Source organism: Hylobates moloch, unplaced genomic scaffold, assembly GCF_009828535.3.
Source record: "Hylobates moloch isolate HMO894 unplaced genomic scaffold, HMol_V3 SCAFFOLD_15, whole genome shotgun sequence".
NCBI lineage: Eukaryota > Metazoa > Chordata > Mammalia > Primates > Hylobatidae > Hylobates > Hylobates moloch.
Genome location: NW_026652290.1, coordinates 20347041 through 20366601, shown reverse-complemented (window position 1 = coordinate 20366601; position 19561 = coordinate 20347041).

Below are 19561 nucleotides of genomic sequence, written 5' to 3'. Positions count from 1 at the left end.
AAGAAAACCCAAACCAACAATTAGTCATATTTAGTATTGGCCATTACAGGGTAGAGTCAGGGCTAGGGTCAGATTAAATTCTAAGACAATGGTATCAAAATGTGACACAAATCCAAGAGTGGATATAGAGCAAGGTTTCAAAGGACGAGTTTTCTAAGACCCACCCCAATTAGCTAAGACCTGCCACTTCACAGCCCCAATGCCGAGAAGTTAGAAAACATTCATTAAATATTTATTCAGTAGAACAGGAGATAAAGAAATAAAAAATCAATATATTTGATGGTGAACTTATTTTTAAATATGTTTATATACATATTATATATATTTAATGTTCTCAATTTCCATTACTTCTCATATATCTTTCATTCATTCCCTCTTTATTCAACTATTAAGCACCTACTTCACTTCAAGTACTGTACTAAGTCCTGGAAATACAACTGAAATAATGAATAACTCCTGGCCTCAAAGAAGTTTCCATTATATGACAAAGACATGATATAAAATTTGTTCAGTAGGATTGGAGCCCTGAAACCAAATGGCATTGAAATATTTTGGATTTTTCTGGGGGTGGGGGTGATGGCAGTGGGAAAAAATAGGTATTAAAAAGTTAATATAGGAAGGCAAATTGATTATTAAGAGTTTTTTTCCTAATCAGATTAGATACTTTACACTTTACCTGATGTTAACTGGGAGACATTTTTTAGGAGGTTTTCAGCACAAAAATGGCATAATTAGGTTTGTATTTCAGAAGAATTTTTATGGTTCAGTGTTGAGAACAGCTTAACAGAGATAAAACATAAAAATACAGGAATCTTAAAAAATGATGTTAATCACAATAAAGATAGAGGGAAATAGAAATGTACACATCTTTATGAGAGAAAGGTCTGAGTTTTTCTTATCTACCACCATAATGCAGAGCCATACAGTGGCAGATTTTCAAGTATAGATATATATCCATGAATGGAGTAAAGTAAGAATTTTAGAAAATTCTAGTTTCAGGATGTAAATTGAAAATGAAATGTTAACCAAGGGTGACCAAGATCACATACTAATTGGGGGGTTGAGGATGGGGGATCCGAATCAAGCAGGGTCATTTAAAGTGAGATAAAGTCATTGTCCAGCTGTGAATATATGTGAAAACAGAGGAAGAAGTGAAAAACAAAAAAAGGTAAAGGAACAACTTTGATAGCCAAGATAACAAAGACTAGATTATGATCCAGAATGGATGAAAGAAAACATTCAGATAACACTGAGGACAGAAATAACTATGTACAAGTCAACATAACTAGAACCTGATGTTCAATGCCAGTGCGCATGACAGCTGAAAGCAGTAGTGCTTGATTGGAAAGTTGGTTTAGGAAGATAAGAACTTTGAGTCATCCAGGAGCAGTGGCTAATAACTGTAATCCCAGCACTTTGGGTGGCTGAGGTAAGAAAATTGCTTAAGCCCAGCAGTTTGAGACCAACCTGGGCAACATAATGAGACCCCCATCTCTACAAAAAATTTTCAAAAACCAACCAGGTATGATGGCACACACCTGTATTACTAACCCCTTAGGAGGCTGATGTTGAAGGATCTTTTAAGCCCAGGAGTTTGAAGCTGCAGGGACCTATGATCACACCACTGCACTCCAGCCTGGGTGACACAGCGAGACCCTGTCTCATACATTTTTAGAATAAAAATTAAAGAATTTAGAGTCAATCCCTGATCAACAGATGATTTTGGTGAAATGCATAATATTTTTATTTAGAATTATCATAAGATTAAAATTATCTCATTTTATGCACATCTATGTACAATATATTTATACGTACAAAGCAAATGTTTATCTCTTTATAAGCAATCCTAAAGCATTGCCTAAGCATTCTAAAATAATCGTTATTTCAAACACTTAACAAAATAATGGAAACCACCAGAGATTCTCAGCCTGTGAGCATTTTGGTTATATTCTAGCATTACAGCTCAAATTCTTGAATTCTAGGTCTAATCATAGAAGATACAAGTTATAGACTTTTATAAGTCTTTGAAGATAGACCTGGGCTGCTTCTGAATACAAAAATATATAATTTATTTACAAAGTCAGAAACTAGAAAGATGATTTTCCTTTTACTCCTATGGCAAAATAGAAGAAGGCAAATTATTACACTTAGGGCTGGAGGTAGCTATTTGAAGTAACATTAATTTAAAAAATACAATATTTAAATATTTATTCATCCACTTATTTGTTAACAAAATTTAGGGCCTCTTATCTGTCAGGAACTGTTCTATGTGCTAGGAATTCAACAGTGAACAAGATAAAGTCTATGGCTTATATTCTAGAGAGGAGAAGAAGAAAATAAGGGAAATTATATTTACTGTAATGTTACATAGTGATTTATGATATGAAGGAAAATGAAGAGCAGAGTAAAAAGAAAATGGGGATGCAATTTTAAATAGCACAGTCAAGAAATAGTTCACCAAGGACTTGGATTACCTGCATGGTAAGAGATTAACCATTTAAGCATTCTAAAATATTGATTGTCAAATGTTATTCTGCATAAGAATCCCTTGGAGGTTTTAACAAGGTGCGATTGCTGGGCCTTACCCCAGCACTTCTGATTTAGCAGGTATTCAGAGGGACCCAAGAATTAGCATCTTTAACAAGCTTCCAGGTGATGCTGATGGCAGCAACCACACTTTGAGAACTCTTCTAGACCATGCAACCAGCAACCTTTTTCTATAAATATCCAGATAGTAAATATTTAGACTTTGTGAACCATATAGTCGCTGTTGCAATTACTCATCTCTACTGCTGAAGTGCAAAAGTAGCACGGAAAATATGTAAACAAATGAGCAAACAAAATTTTATTTATAGACGCTGAAGTTTGAATTTTGTATAATTTTCACGTGTCAGGAAATACTATTCTGTTGATTTTCTCCAATCGTTAAAAAATGTTAATATCATTTTTATTTCATGGGCTCTACAACAACAGATAGGGGTTGGGTATTCAGGAAAGAAGCAAGAAGATAAAAAGTCCCAGAGGCAGGATTTTATTTGCTGTGTTCCAGGATCAGGAAGAAGGTGTGTTAAGAGGAGAGAGCAAAGAGATTGAAGAGGCTGCCGAACTGGAGCACCTATTCAGGGCTAGATCATATAAGCCCGGATGAGTACATAATTCACTGAATTTCTGGCAGAGAAATGGCATGAACTGTTACATTTTTGAAGTCCCTCTCTGGCTGCTCTATATCATCATGAGACTAATCTGTGGAGAAATAGAGCAAGAGAAGAAGCAAGGAGATTTGTCAGCACCCTCCCTTGGTTATCCAGGTAAATACTTTGGGCTTGAACTCAGACTGTGTTATAGAGGTGGTAGAAGGTTTTTTGAGCTATAAACCACTTACACGAGCTGATATATGAGCTGTGAGATGAAAGAGAAATAAAGAAATCAATGACAGTTCTGAGTGTTGGAACCTGAGTGAATTGTAGTGCCAATTACTCAGCTGTAGGCAATAGAGCAAAAATCAAAAATCGTGAAAAAGAGGAATAGTTATTCAGAATGGAGAAAAAAAAGAATACGGTATCATGTTACCAAGTCAAGAAGGCATTTCAAGAAGAAAATAAGCTGGGCACAGAAAGACATACACCATATTATAAATATGTGAAATCTAAAAAAGTTGATCTCATAGAAGCAGTGAGTAGGATAGTGGTTTCCAGAGAATAGGGTGGTGAGGTGGAGGGAAGCATCAGATGACATTATCTCATTTAGTCATTTTAACACTGTAATATATAGGGACCGCTAGCCGGCCATTTCATAAATTAGCCATTAGCGAATTTAAAGTGCCTTACACAAATGTTCTGAGATAGCTTTCAAGCCCAGATGTCTGACTTCATGGTCTGTCCTTTTAACCGCTTCTAAGTGGACAAAGTGAGGAGGGAGCAAAAAGATTTTCCAATTTCGGTGCACATCTTTTCCAATTTCCCTTTCAAAGTTAGTGTGTGTTATGTTTAAGGGAAAGGACAATGATTTTGTCCTTATTCTCAGCAACTTGCTGTGTGACTTTGGTCAGGTTGCCAAAATGCTTTAGGTGTTTGATTCCTCCTGATTTGTATGAAGATAGCAAAAGAACCTAATTCATACAATTACTGTGAAAATATAATAAGCACTCACTAAATGGTCTTTGGTGGTTACTAAAGATCCACATTGTTATTAACTATAGTCACCATCACCATATTGTACAATAGATCTCTTGAACTTATTCCTCCTGTGTAACTGAAATTGTGTAACCTCTGACAACTCCACAACACCTCAACCAGCTCCTAGTAACCAACATTCTACTCTCTATTTTTATGAGTTAAATGTTTTTAGATTTCACATACAAGTGAGATCATGTAGTATTTGTGCCAATTTTTGAAAATTTTGGAGAGTAGGTTTTAAGTGTTCTCACTACAAAAAATTATGTGTGTGTGAGGTAATGCATATGTGAATTAGCTCAATTTAGCCATTCTAAAGTGTATACATATTTCAAAACAACATGAGCATAATAAATATACATATAACCTTTGTCAATTAAAAGTAATTAATTTAAAAATATTTTTTAAAATTAAAAAAAAAGCCCTGGTGTTGTTCTGGAGCCCTACTGACTTCAATAGGAATGGCATCACGCTTGAGAGGCAGAGGGAGACACAGAGCCAGAGAACAAGACATAGAGTTTACTGAGGGGACTTACATAAAGGGCAGTCTAGTCGTGGCAGGATGGACAGGAGAACTGCTACCATTTGTAAAATATATGCAGTTTATATAGCATTTTCAATTAGTATCTGCCTTCCCCCTAGCAACCTCCACCTGTCAACCTTCAATCAACCCAAAACAAAGCACCTCTTCCCCTGTATGTCATTCCGTGGGATGGGCCATGAATCAAATGCTCCTCATAGATAAGGAATGAATATCTGGGTTGGCCACTTCTGGATTCCTTAGCTCAGAACTGCAAACACACATTTTTTTTTTAGCTCAGAACTGCAAACACACATATGGTTTTTAGACCATAAGGTCATTCTCAGGGTATGTTTACATTATTGCTGTCAGGTACATCTGCCATACAGGGTCATTCTCAGGGTATGCTTAATGTAAGTTACTGCTGTAAGGTGGACCTGCCATATACCCAGCATACTTCAATTAAAAATGAATAAATTAATACATAACACAAACTGTTCTAAAATAATAAGTTCACACACAATCCATTATTCCCAATTCTGATATATGACCATTCTGAAAACTGGAAGTTGTTCTGTAATTCATTGTCAAAACTCAACCTAAACCTACATATGAGTTTTTCACTTTCATGTGTCTCCTATATTGTAGATATTCATATATTTATCTGAAAAAAATGTATGTGTTTGATTGCAAGATGCAGCTTAGACTCCTCTAAGATGTAATATACAATATGCATAATATGTGCTTAATTGTTTCTCTAAAATTCAAAATATTCTGAAATCCTAAGTGTATCTGGTCCCACATGTTTCAGGGAAGATGTTCTAGACCTGTTTTAGCATTATTATTTATTATCCGTTATGAAGACATATTGTAAATTGATGCGATTCTGTGAAATGACCCAGTTTCCTTTCAAGAAAACTATTTTTTTAAGTCATAATACAATTAGAAGAACATGATTTGCATTTGACAGAATTATTTGCACTGGAATAATTATAGAGAGAGAGAAGAATTAGGAGTTCAAAGTAGGGCACAATGAAATGGAAGGTTCTTTTGGGTCAGGCTAGTCAGCTGGCTTTCTTAAAGCCTAACGGGTAGATGACATATAGGAATTTGTCATTCCAGAGTCTAGCCTTAAGCTTTGCAACCTTTGAAATCTGCCAGCACCTCTTCAAGAATGGATGAGTCATCTGGAGTTTGACTCACCTAATGAAGGGTAAACTGTAATGCCAGCCTGGTAATTTTTAATGGGAACCATCACTACCAGTGGAATTGTATACACTTGGTGCAGAGTCTCCCTATTGTCAAGGGGTGTGGAAAACCAAATTATACTCAAGGTATCACTTTTTAAATTTACTGATAAGAGGACAGCACATTCAGTCCAGCACGTGGGAAGAAAACCATAGGCATAACTCTATTTAGCATAGAATCAGGAAAAAATAATGGAGATAATAGCTATGAGTAATCGTACTAGAGACAGAGGAGGCCAATCACATTCTTGGGTCAGGGCACCTCACAGCTCTGCACAACTCTGTAACGAGCACATTCTTTTGTGTGTGCCTCTTTTGTAGTCTATGCCCTGTAAACTACTATTAGATTGATGAATTACTTTTTAGAGATTATAAGCAATTTGATCAGGTCATAATCACCTCCTGCTGTCCTGTGGGAGATCAAGTCTCTTTAAAATGTCTCTTCACTGATTCACTATCTGCTGATAGCTATGTTTAATTAGCAGTAATTAGTCTTAGAGAATGTCCCTCCTCCTCCCCTTTTTATGATACTTTCAAGATACTCCCTTTTCCTAGAAAGGACTGAAATGCCTGAAAATTTAATGGCTATGAAACATGTAATCAGAAAACCTGAGTTCCAGTCTCGATTTTATAAGTTTTTCTAACATGGGAGTCATTACTGCAAATTTCTATTATGCAAATAGAAATATTTTGATCCTGGTATCACATACTTGTTTTGATGATCAACTAGGCAATGCATGTAAAAAGAAATGTGAGAAACACAAAATTCTGTTTAAGTTGCATATATTATTATTAGTTTCCAACATGCAATGCATCCTCTTTACACTTAGTAAACATCTGTTGAATGAAAAAGTAAATCAATGAGTCGAGCCATCTGTTAATCATGTCTTGCTGCATTTGAAGCCACAGGTCAGGAGTTGCTATTACATGTGATTTATCCATGGGTAAAATAAAGAATCACAGTAAGAGAAGATGGTAGCAATGTCCACTCTTCAAATATAGATTCTTTTAAGAAACATATATTCAAACGTTGATCTCAATTGACCTTGTTGCTCAACACTCTATCAGCAACAATGCTGTTTAATCACTTTACTGCTCTCTGTGTTGTTCAGAAAAAAGCTATTGCGCATATTGCATGGTTTCACCAATATATTGCCTAGTTCCACCAATAAATAGCCTCTTTGCTGTCTACTACGTGGTTGAAATATACCTCTGACACTGCTTTTTATTAAATTCTCATAATCAAATATACATTTGTATCAGTGAAAGATATAATGAGGGAAAGGTTTTATGAAGACTAAATTTACTGCATTTGGATTTAAAAAATTTGTAGACTCAGGAGTCAAATAAGCCAAATTTACTTTCTTCTGTCATTCATTTAACAACATTTAACAAGTTCTCACAGTATGCAAAGCTGTCTGTAGGCACTGTGGGAGATATAAAGATGAATTAAACACACTTTCTACCTGTAAAAACCTTAGCAGAGATAAAAAATATGCATAAATTGCTAGAATACAAGCTGGAAATGATGAATGCCTTAAGGGGAGCATAAACAATGTCTGTTGAGTTCAGCAGTGGTGGAGATTACTTTCTTGCTGAAGGTAAATATAGAATATGTATGCAAATATAGAATACATATGTGTAAACACACACATACATGATTAAGGGGGTTGTTATATGCTAATCAGTCTTTAAAATGTTAATCAGCTTGTAAAATGAACAAATCTTTTTGGTGGTTTTAATTAAAAAAACAACAAAATTAAACATATCCTAATGATAGCACCTAAATGATTCAGAGCAAGATCCTGCTTTAAATGTTCAAAGAAATGTTTCTGTGCAAATATTAATTACAAGCCTGAAAAATATAAAATATAATAATGAGCAAAATTAACTCCCTGGCAAATGTCATAGAATCACATTCATTTTCATGTAATTATTTAAAACCTGGCTAAAATTATGAAGAAAACTGGACCACTTAAGAATGAAAATCAAAGAATAGCTGATATAATACTGAAATGAATATTAGTGAATGTGAAAGCATCAAAATATTCTCTGAGTGTTTTAAATAATTTGAAACAAGGCCTTGGTCCAATGGACTTAAAGCATAGATATTTCAAAAATGACTCTGGCCAGCTAGTCTCATTTGTCTCAGTGTATAGATTGCAAAATCAATTTAGGTCTAGTAAGAGGACCTTAAGTTAGCTGTTATAAATTTTCTTTAAACAACCTAAATATGAAGAAAGCATCAGAGCAACTTATTAAGAACTGTCAACTTATAAAATTCTATAAATTGGCTAAAGAGGCTGAAGATATGTTATAGATTAGGTGGTCTCCTCAAGGGAATTTATGATGGCACAACCAAAACTAGCTAAATTCAAGCACTGGCTACTTTGGGGTCTAGCTCTGTGTTTTCAAGAAAATTCTGTAATCTTCCTGAACCACCTTCAGAAAGTAGATATCTTAATCTCAGCCTACATTAATATCTACCTCATTAATTGTTTTTAACATTAAATGAGTTCATACACATGAAGTAAGCCTAAAATTAAAATCCTAAGCCTTTCAACTGACTGAACAGACTCCCTTTTGGCTAAGGAGACCACAGAAAACCCTTATCAACAGAAGTTCCTGGCCATGACAGGATGAGAGGTCAGATACGCCTCTTATATTGGCTTCCTTTGTGGTTTAGACACAACTGACTAGCAATAATGTTAAATTAGAGATCATAAGACTGATAGAACAGACTGTGGCCCAATAAGATGCCAAATTATAAACAAGACGAAAGGCCATGCCAGGCAAGGGTTAATTCACACACCCTTACACTTAAAGGATAAGTTCTAAGTGCCATAAGGTTTTTTCTATCTAGCAGCTAAATAAACACTGGCCTCAAGATAAGCAAATTAAGACAACTTGAGCTCAATGCCAGAATCTGACCCTCCACCCCCTGTTCCACAAGCCATAACTACAGCTTTGATGGGACAAGAGACAGATTTCACTCACTTTCTTCTGATAAGAGACCACCAACCCTGGCCTGGTTCTGGCTGGTTTACAAAGGCTATGCTCTTGAATGCTTTCGTGTTCCTGCTTCACCTTTTGACATAGGGGGCCCAACTGTAATATATTTAAATATTAAGTCTCTACCCCAAAGTGAATATGAGTTGTACATAAAACTGCATGTTCATTCAGTATGCGTGTGTTAGGACGCCCTTCATGAATATTCATGGCTCCTCCTGTAACTTGTTGTATATGTGTACTTGGCCAACCTGTTTGGTATAAATCCCTGTTTCACCCTCACATTGCTTGAAGTGCCGGCTTCTGGGCTCTGCTGGAGGTTTCTTTTCCCAGCCTGTCAGAATGGCCATCTTGCAGGCTGTTATCCTTTATGAGAAATAAAATCTCCTTTCCAAATTTATAGCTCTCATGATTTTTTACTTGACAGAAGTTTAAGAATAGCATCATCTCAGAAATTAACTCTCAGTAACTATCTTTTCCAAAAGTGAAAATACAATCTTGACAGCAAGGGAAGGAAGCAGAAAACACTGACATGGGAAAATTGATTGTCACTAATGCTATAATGATTATTTCTTTTCCTGCATTAAAACCTGAGTGGAAGCCAGAGGCATTACAACAGAATAAGTACATTAAATTTTTAATTTAAATTTATTTTCTTTTTACATATTTTTCACTTTTTTTCACCAGTTGTTTATAGTCCTTAATTTGCTTATTCTGTGATTCTTGATGTAAAATTTTGAGTTGCATAAATAAACATACAGCTACATTACAATATAGAGGGATTCCTGAATGTTGCAAAAATGAAGGTATTACATCCAATACTTCATTGCAGTATGATTGCCAGGTTAAATATAGGACACATGGTTAAATAACAATTTCTGATAAACAAGAAAAACTTTTTTTCAAATAAATGTTAATACTAACAAATTATTTTCTGTTTGTCTTTAAAATTCAAATTAATGAGTACATCCTATATTTTTATTTGTAAATCTGGCAACCCTGGACTCTAGGAAATACACTAATCTCCAATGTACTAAACCAAAAACAAATCAATTAACAAGTAGCGCTGTCCGTTTGTGGTAGTCCCTGCCTCCACCTCCTTTATTTAGACTATAATCATTCTCTCCCTGATAATTTCAGTAGCTTCCTAACTACCTCTGCTTTTACATGCTCCCTCTTCCAATCTATTCTCCACACTGTGTAAAGTGATTGTTCCCAAAAACAAACCTGTTCACAGTGACTTGTCTGCTAAAATCTTGCCAATATTTCCCCAGAGCCTTCAGAATAAAACATAAGCTCTTTAGTAAATAAGGTAAACTCTTAGGTGGTCTATCTATGTCACCCTTCTTCTCCAGTTGGGTGAAAATTTTTTTTTTTTTTTTTTTTTTTGAGACGGAGTCTCGCTCTGTCGCCCAGGCTGGAGTGCAGTGGCGCAGTCTCGGCTCACTGCAAGCTCCGCCTCCCGGGTTCACGCCATTCTCCTGCCTCAGCCTCTCCGAGTAGCTGGGACTACAGGCACCCGCCACCACGCCCGGCTAATTTTTTTGTATTTTTAGTAGAGACGGGGTTTCACCGTGGTCTCGATCTCCTGACCTCGTGATCCGCCTGCCTCGGCCTCCCAAAGTGCTGGGATTACAAGCGTGAGCCACCGCGCCCGGCCCAGTTTGGTGAAAATTAAACTCCTACGATGAACTTCATCCTTTTGCCTGGAAGGATCTTCTCAACCCCACTTTTCCCCCGGCGAGACTCCTACTTGCCAATCTGAATTATGTACCTTTTCTCTTATGTTTTCCCATAGTGTTCCAGTTTTAGCACTTTATAACAATTGTCGAATAGGACTGCAATTGTCTTTTCCACTCTCTAGTGTCCCTGGTAGACTCTGTCATGGGAGGGTTAAATATAGGACACATGGCTAAATATAACCATGTGTTTTTGTTTTTCTAATTTATTTTTCTAACCTTTAATACACACTATTTGGCAGTTCTTTTAAGTGAGTTGAATGAAGAAGGAGATTTCCAGTTAAATAATATATTAGGATAGCAAGGTAAGATGAAAAAAGAGAATTATGAAAAGCTGTAATAGCAAAAATAAAGTAAAACTTTTAGTGTGCTCTTACGTTTTGTCTACCTTTGATTATTGGTGGCATAGTTCTTTTTCAACCGAAAAGTAAAAACTATATATATTTGTGGCATACATGATGTTTCAATATATGTATATGCTGTCTAATGGCTAAATCAAGCTATTTAACATATGATAATCCCTACTTATAATTTTTGTGTGTGATGAGAACACTTAAAATCTACTATCTTAGCAGTTTTCAATACACTGTACTGTTATTAGCTATGCTATTAGTCACTATGATATACAGTAGTTCTCTTGAACATATTCCTCCTGTGTAACTGAAATTTTGTGTCCTTTGAGGAGTATCTTCTCAATGTCTGCAGCCCACAGCCTCTGGTAACCAATATTTTACTCTCTGTTTCTATGAGCTCAAACTTTTTACATTCCACTTGTAAGTCAGATCATGTGGTGTTTGTTTTTCTGAGCCTGGCTTATTTCCCTTACCATAATGTCATTCAGGTGCATCTCTGTTGTAGAGATGACAGGATTTACTTCTGTCTGGCTTCTTTTGTAAGGCTAAATTATATTTCATTGTGTATATATACTACATTGTCTTTATCTATTCATCCGTTGATAGTGTAAACCAAAAAGTATCTGAGACAGGTCTCAGTGAATTTAGAATTTATTTTGCCAAGGTTAAGGGTCATAGCTCATGACAAGGCTTTAAGAGATCCTGAGAACATGTGCCCAAGGTGGTTGGGCTACAGTTTAGTTTTGTACATTTTAGTGGGAAATCTCAAAGTGAGATGGGTGGGGGGCAGGGCTTCCAGGTCATAGGTGTATTTAAAGATTTTCTTATTGGCAATTGGTTGAAAGGAATAAGCTCCGCCTGAAGAGTTGAAAACAGCTTGAGTTAAGATATGGGGATGGAGATTGTGGAAGCCAAGGTTCTTGTCATGTAGGTGAAGCCTCCAGGTAACAAGCTTCAGAGAGAATAGATGTAAATGTCTTTTATCAAAGATGTCAGACTCTTTGGAGGGACCTAGTAAGGGAAGGAGATTCTCTAAAAATGCAATTTTCCCCCAAGAGATGGCTTTGCAGTGTCATTTCACAATATGTCAAGAAATATGTTATGGGGTAAAATACTTTGATCTCTTTTTAGGGTCTGTTATCTGTTATACGATGCTGTACCAGAGTCAGGCTGGAGTTGGCATCCTATTGCTACAGTCTATTCTGTCAGTCTTAGAATCTCTGTTTTAATGAAAATGTTAGTTAATTGTGCCTGAACTCCAAAAGGAGAAGAGTATAATGAGGCATGTCTGACCTCCCCATTCCAGTAATAATCATGGCCTGAACTGGTTTTTCAGGTTTGGCTGGGTCCCCTTGGCTGAGAGGAGTGGTCCATTCAGTCCGTGAAAGGAATTATAAATTCGCAATGGACATGCGGATTGATTCCATGTCTTGGCTATAGTGAATGATGTTTCTTTCCATGAACATGGATGTACAGGTGGCACACTTCTTGGCATATGAGGTTAATAACTTCCAGTTATTTGTTTAAATACTGAAAAGATTTATAAGTAGCAATATCTCATTTTTATAAGCAGTGAAGACAAATGTGAACTGAGTAACATGAACAGAGAAAGAATTCCTTAACTTCTAACCAGGATATTTTAAAATTTGACATAAAACAGTGCATTTTTAATGAATAACATATACACAGTGCTTAAAAAGTACAGAAAGCAGCTTGTCCTGCTCACCCAGCCATTTACTGCCTGTCCCAGAGATAACCATCTGCAGAGTTCCCCAAGTGCCCTTCCAGAGACCATTTATGCAAATGTAAGCAAATATATGCAAATAGAAGCACATACACATTTCCATTGTTTCTAAGGGCAATTAAATCTTCAACCAATAAAGAATATAAATTATAAAGCTTTCATCTGACCTATTCAAGCAGTAGATTTCATAAGAATAATTATTTTTTACTTGGTTTCACTGTTTCAATCAGTAATTAAGTAATTAAATATTCATTAATAAAGAATTTGTAATGTCCTGATTGCAAATTTTAAGTGGGTCATGCTCCCAAAAAATAAGCTCCTTTTCATCGTCTGAAGTTCTTAAAAATTTAAGCAGACAGCCTCTCTAAAAATTATGTATTTTCTTTTTTTCAGTTATTTCTTCTCTGTTGCATTCTTGAACTTTTTATTTCTCCAACAGTCTTTGCATTCATTTTCAACGCTCAAAAAGATTAAAAATTAAAGTATAGTTGTTTACAAAGTATATGAAATATATTTTCATCAAAAATGTTAGTGAAAATAAAAGTATTAACGAATGAAAATAAGTTATTTTTCTTGTAAAATATTTAATAGTATATTTTACAATTTGTTTTGGCCTCTTAATTTTAATTTTGAAAATCATCATCATCATATATAATATTATTTAACATTTTAAAGATAAATTAGATTTATAACATATTTTATAATAATAAAGCTATTTATAATTTTTCCTTTCTAGAATATAAAGAACATTTTGGTTGTTATTGTTAAGAACAGAAATGATGCTTCACATATGTTATGTCTAATACATATTTACCAGTGGATATCAATTATTTTATAATTCAAGATGTTTCTTGACTGCGATGTGCAATTTGTATGAAAGTTGTATGAGTGTTTCAGTACTTTTGGAAACAAAATCAAATAAGATAAAACAAATAGATGTTCCTCAATTTTGAGAAATGATATTTTGTTATGCTAGAATCTATTGCCTTCATGGTAACTTTACTAGTAAATACGTGTGCCTTTTTTCCTACCTAAGCCCATCCACTGCTCTACTCTCTCCGTAGTGTTTAAATGTTGTTTATCTTCCAGTGCAGTACAGCACACACATTTTTTCAGCACTCAGTTACACTTAACTTTGTTTTAAAATGAATAGGACAAATATTGAAAAGTGTTTCCTGGGATCTGAGCAGTGTTAATATGAAAGTAGATGTTTATGATTAAGCATTATCTTATGCTGAATTTGAATGTAAGATTCTGAGTGACAAGGTGGCCGTATGTTCTTTAGTACATGTCCTGAATGTGTTGTTTGTGAAATATTCCTTTAAGGTCATGGACCCAGGATAGGGACCTTTCCTGCCCAGGTTTAAGGGTAGCACTGATGTGATCATCAGACTGTCTGTTTTTCCTGGGTACAATTTCCATAAATGCTCTCCATTAGATTCTTAGCAGTGTCTGGCACATATTAGGTGCTCAAGAAATGGAAAGAAGAAAGGAAGGGAAGGAAGGATGAAAAAAGAGGATGAAGGGAGAAAGGGAGGTTGGCTCTTATATTAACTTTTCCTGCTTGTGGGGTGATGGGGTGGGAGGTGTCTCTTAGCTCATTTGGCGGTGCTTTCTTGAAATAGACATTTTAAGCTCTTCTTGATTGTAGATAATTTTTAATATAGGGAACTAGCAGTGTCTTTGAGATAATCAGCCAGGAAATATATCTGAATTAGCAATCCACTCTGCTAAATGAATAACATTTAACAATTCACAAATAACAAGGACTTTATGGTCTTTTTGTTTTCTATCTAAACAAAGAGCTTATTAGTAAATAATCAACTGATAATCAACTGTTTGAAATTACTCACCTACTACCTACTAGTTACTTTTGTCTTTTTAACACAGTTTAATGGTTCTACCTTATCACAAAACTTATTTAGCTTTATCTTTGGTGTTGGCTCTGAGAAAGACTTCAATGCCTTTTTTGGCAGGTAGAATTTAACATCTAATTAAGTTCCTCAGACTTTACAAATTTCTTTTTGAAACAAAATCAAGCAGTTTTCAGCCCTTTTAATTATCTATCCTGTTGTTCTGTAGTTATATTAAAATATAGGTCTAATAAAAATATAGTTAATTAGAGTTGGATTGGCAATATGTTTGGCAGCTATTAAAACAGTGATACACTTCAAAGTAAGATTGTAAACTTTTCTCTCAGCATTTTTTAATGCTTAATAACACGATTTTCATAAAACTTAAAATACCTGTGAGTACACTAATATTTCGTTAGACATTATGGAAAATCCTCCATTGTTTAGAATCTAACTCTTTCTGAATCCAAACTATCCTTAGAACTTCTCAATAAGTCATAACTTTAGTGAAATAGTTATATTATATTAACAGATATTTGGATGAACACATTACTATTTACAGAATACTTGTATTATATATGAAGCTTTAAAGTAAAAATATATATGCAAGAATATATATATTTATGCAAAATAGCATGTATAAACACATACAGATATTTTATGTGTATATATATATATATATATATTTCAGTGAATGACAATTAATGGCATAAAACAGATTCACCAGCATGGCTGTCTTGGAAAAGATTGACAAGACCTGTAGAAAACATCCAGCTAAGATCAAACTGTCAAATATGATTTACATCAAACTGAATCAGTACTATTTAATTAATAGGACTATGAATGATTTGATACATATAAATAATGGTAATCGAAATAAATACTTTGTAAACTACCCTAAAGGAAAAAAAATTATAAATTTCAAAAACACATTTAACTGCAACACAATTGCATGGAAAAAAATAATTTAGTGGCCACATTAAAGTGAAGAAAAGAGATAATGAATGAAAGTGAGAAGCTCTCTCAGATTTATTTCCTCCAAGTCAATGTAACTATGAGTCCAGACTCCTTTTGTATTGCTGTCACAGTTTTGAATGTCTGCTGGAGAGGAATAATATGCTGGCCTTGTAGTTCTAAGATCTTTTCCACCAACTGCCCGGTGTGACCTTAAAGGGATTTGGACTAGATGATATTTATATCTAATCTAATCCTTTCTGTGACGATTCATTTTGTTCACTTCTCCACACATAGAACCTAAATAACTGTTCGCTTTCAGGAACCCTGACTTTTTTTTTTTTAAGATTAAAGTAACTAATCTGACATTTCCTTCTCTGAAGATGGTCGTGTTCCTCCGTCCTCCATCACACTCTCAGGCAAATCAATTTACCACGCTATGACAATAAAGACTTTCCTCTAGTCCATACCATGAAGGCTGCATCAAAGGAGTGATTTGAGCAGAAACAGAACAAGAACCTGATGTTATCCCGTCATGTGAAAATATGAAGTGGAGAATATTTAAATATCCTGATCAATTTTTTTTTTACTATCAATGAAGTGGAATGTAATAAAAATTTGAGGGCATTTTAATAGTATGATCTTTATTCAGAAAACATAATATGGTAAAGTAACCTCATTAACTATTAGCTGTATGCTTTCCAACCCATTACCGTTTTCCTGCTTTTTAAGTAATTTTCCTCATCAGGTAGAATGAATTGCCTTTAGGGAAGCTAGTCCTTGTCAAGAACTGTGAAGGGCCTGAGATGTCAGCCTGCATGCACGCTGACAAGTTAGCCTTCTCAACTTTCATAGAAGCTGGCAGAAGACACATGAAGAGTCCAGGCAAAGCGGGCAGCATGAATTGTGTGTTCACGTGGGCTCCCCTTGCCCACCCCTGATTCCCAAAAGTAATGCAAAGTAGGCCAACTTAATGGTGTGCATGTACTGGATTTGCGTGACAACTGAGAGACCTTGAGTGTAAGAAACCCCGGCCTTGTAAAGAGGGCTGCTAGCAAACCTGCCAAACCTTTGCCCCAGAGGGAGACATACTGGTTAGCAAACAACCTGCCCTTTGCTCAGAAGACATACAGGAACATGAGAAATCCATGATGGATTGCCTCCCACAGTCCGCAAAAAAACAAGCAAACAAAAACTTAGAAAATTTCCCTTGGTTTACAAATCAGCAAGCTCATATATATCAGTATGTCCCCTTTCCTGAGCAAAAAGCACAGAAATGCTATAATCAACCAAATATTATATCTAACATCTATAAATGCCTATGATATTTCAAGCATTTTCATATATACTTGCATTCTAATTCTTAAAGCGCCTCCATAAGGAATATTATACTGTTCTCAATTGCGTAGGTAGGGGAAGTACACTTCATGCAAGGAATATTGCTTGCCTGTCAGTCATGAAACCATTCCATAGTGGCACTGGGCTTCAAATCCAGTACAGTAAATTGAGAGGTAATTGGCATGAGACCTTAAAATTGAGTGAATGTAATAACCAACTTTTTTTTTTTTTAAGTTCTGGGATACATCTGCAGAACATGTAGTTTTGTTACATAGGTATACATGTGCCATGGTGGTTTGCTGCACTATCAACCCAACAGCTAGGTTTTAAGCTCCACATGATTTAGGTATTTGTCCTAATGGTCTCTCTCCCCTTGTCCCCCACTCCCTGACAGGCCCCAGTGTGTGTTGTTCCACTCCCTGTGTCCATGTGTTCTCACTGTTCAACTCCCACTTATGAGTGGGAACATGCAGTGTTTGGTTTTCTGTGGAAGACAGCGTGGTGATTCCTCAAGGATCTAGAAACAGAAATACCATTTGACCCAGCAATCCCATTACTGGGTATATACCCAAATCATTCTACTATAAAGACATATGCGCATGTATGTTTATTGCAGCACTGTTCACGATAGCAAAGACTTGAAACCAACCCAAATGCCTATTTTCTGGATAAAGAAAATGTGGCACATACACACCATGGAATACTATGCAGCCATAAAAAATAATGAGTTTATGTCCTTCGCAGGGACATGGATGAATCTGGAAGCCATGATTCTCAGCAAAATAACCAACTTATGATCACAGCATTTCTCTTTGTTTTATTCACTTATTAGATATACTTGACTTATGTAATTAACTTGAGGTAATATTGTTCCTTATGTAAATGTACTAGCATAAGATCAAACTGGATTTATAAATTATAAAATCAGCCACTCTTATTTGTGTAGAAAGCTTATGCATCTAACTTCAACACTATTTGTTCTCTCTTTTTGGTATTTTAGTCTTCAAATGCGATTATTTTGCGGAAAGTTTTATGAGAAGTCATGCTTAATAACATATAATATTTTTTAACAAAATAATTGGTTTATTTCAGAACTTCTAAAATTGTACCATGTGGCTGGGCATAGTGGCTCATGCCTGTAATCCCAGCATTTTGGGAGGCCGAGGCGGTTGGATCACCTGAGGTCAGGAGTTTGAGATCAGCCTGGCAAACATGGTGAAACCCCAAGGATGAGTTACATGACTGATTTGTGCCATGGTCCAGCTGGTGACAGAGTGAGATCCATTTAAAAAAAAAAAAAAAAAAGTACCATGTATTTTTATTTTTTAGAAAAAAGAAGAGAAAACAGAATACAGTCTACTTATTACAACAGGTGTTAAAATTTGAGATTAATACAATTCCAGAGGATGCTTTAAAGTGATGTTTTGATCATTTTAAGGATATCAGAAATTATGTTTCTTCAGTCTGAAGTTTTTTGTTAGAAAACTACTATTTTAAACCTCATCAGTGCCATAGCACACTGCCTAAGTAGTCAGTGACTGGGTTAATTAAGAAGCAAAGAATTACACTACACAAACATTTTCAAAGCCAACAATGGCCAAGAGGATTTTTCCTTACCAGTGAATCTGCTTGGAAAATCTCTTTGGAACCACAGTAAACACTATTCTTTTCTCTTGCCTATTGTTAATGTAGTTGTTAGCTGACTTAATGTTGGCTGAGCCCTAAGGACAAAAGGTTGAGAAATGTACAGTTAAAATTATTAATGGAATTTATAAAATCAAATGGTTCATTAGAGTGCAATCTACTGCAGATCCCTTTTGAAAAATTTTATTTTCCATTATTTTGTGATCTGTTTCTCAGGGGCAAGTTTTAGCCTACAGATATTCACTGTGATTGGTGATCATTACTTTGTAAAATATGTTACAATAACAATGTTATTATTTATCTTTCTAACAGTGTTTTCATTCTCCCCTTTATGTTTTCTTTTTGCACATTTTTAGCTGGCATGGCATTTAGAGAATCAAAATAATTCCGGTTATAACTGGTAAAGAATTGGTTCTCTGTAAATACCTACTGCTTGAATATTATAATATTTGTGGGTTTGCTATAGCGTATTTGTATAACATGAAATTTGTCTTTGGTAGAGGTGGATTTTAGCTTATAGCAAGATAAAGTTCACATATACTAACTTTAAATCTGAGCTTGATCCATTTTCACTTACTTTCCTTTACAGATTTGTTGTTCCATCAACAATGGTTTATTTACTTTCCCAGAAATATTATTTCAGATTTATCTTTTTACCAATTCCTTTTCCTTTTGCCAGAGAGAGATAAAAAGAGATAAAAGCCAATTTGGGTTCTATCTTTTCTTTAATCTTTTCCTTGAGTATCCAAGTTTTCAATGATCTTTCAGTTTCAACTTCTAAATGTCATTTTTTTCCTTTTATTTTGGTCGTGAGGATCTTAGTATAAACCTGTCTATTGGTATTAGTAATACTATTACTAATGGTAACAATAACATTAGTAAGCAAAGTAGTGATAAGTAATTATTAAGAGCTTAATGTATGTTAGACATTGTACAAAACACACATTTTCTTATTTCTTATAATATCCTAATACATTGAGTTCTTTAA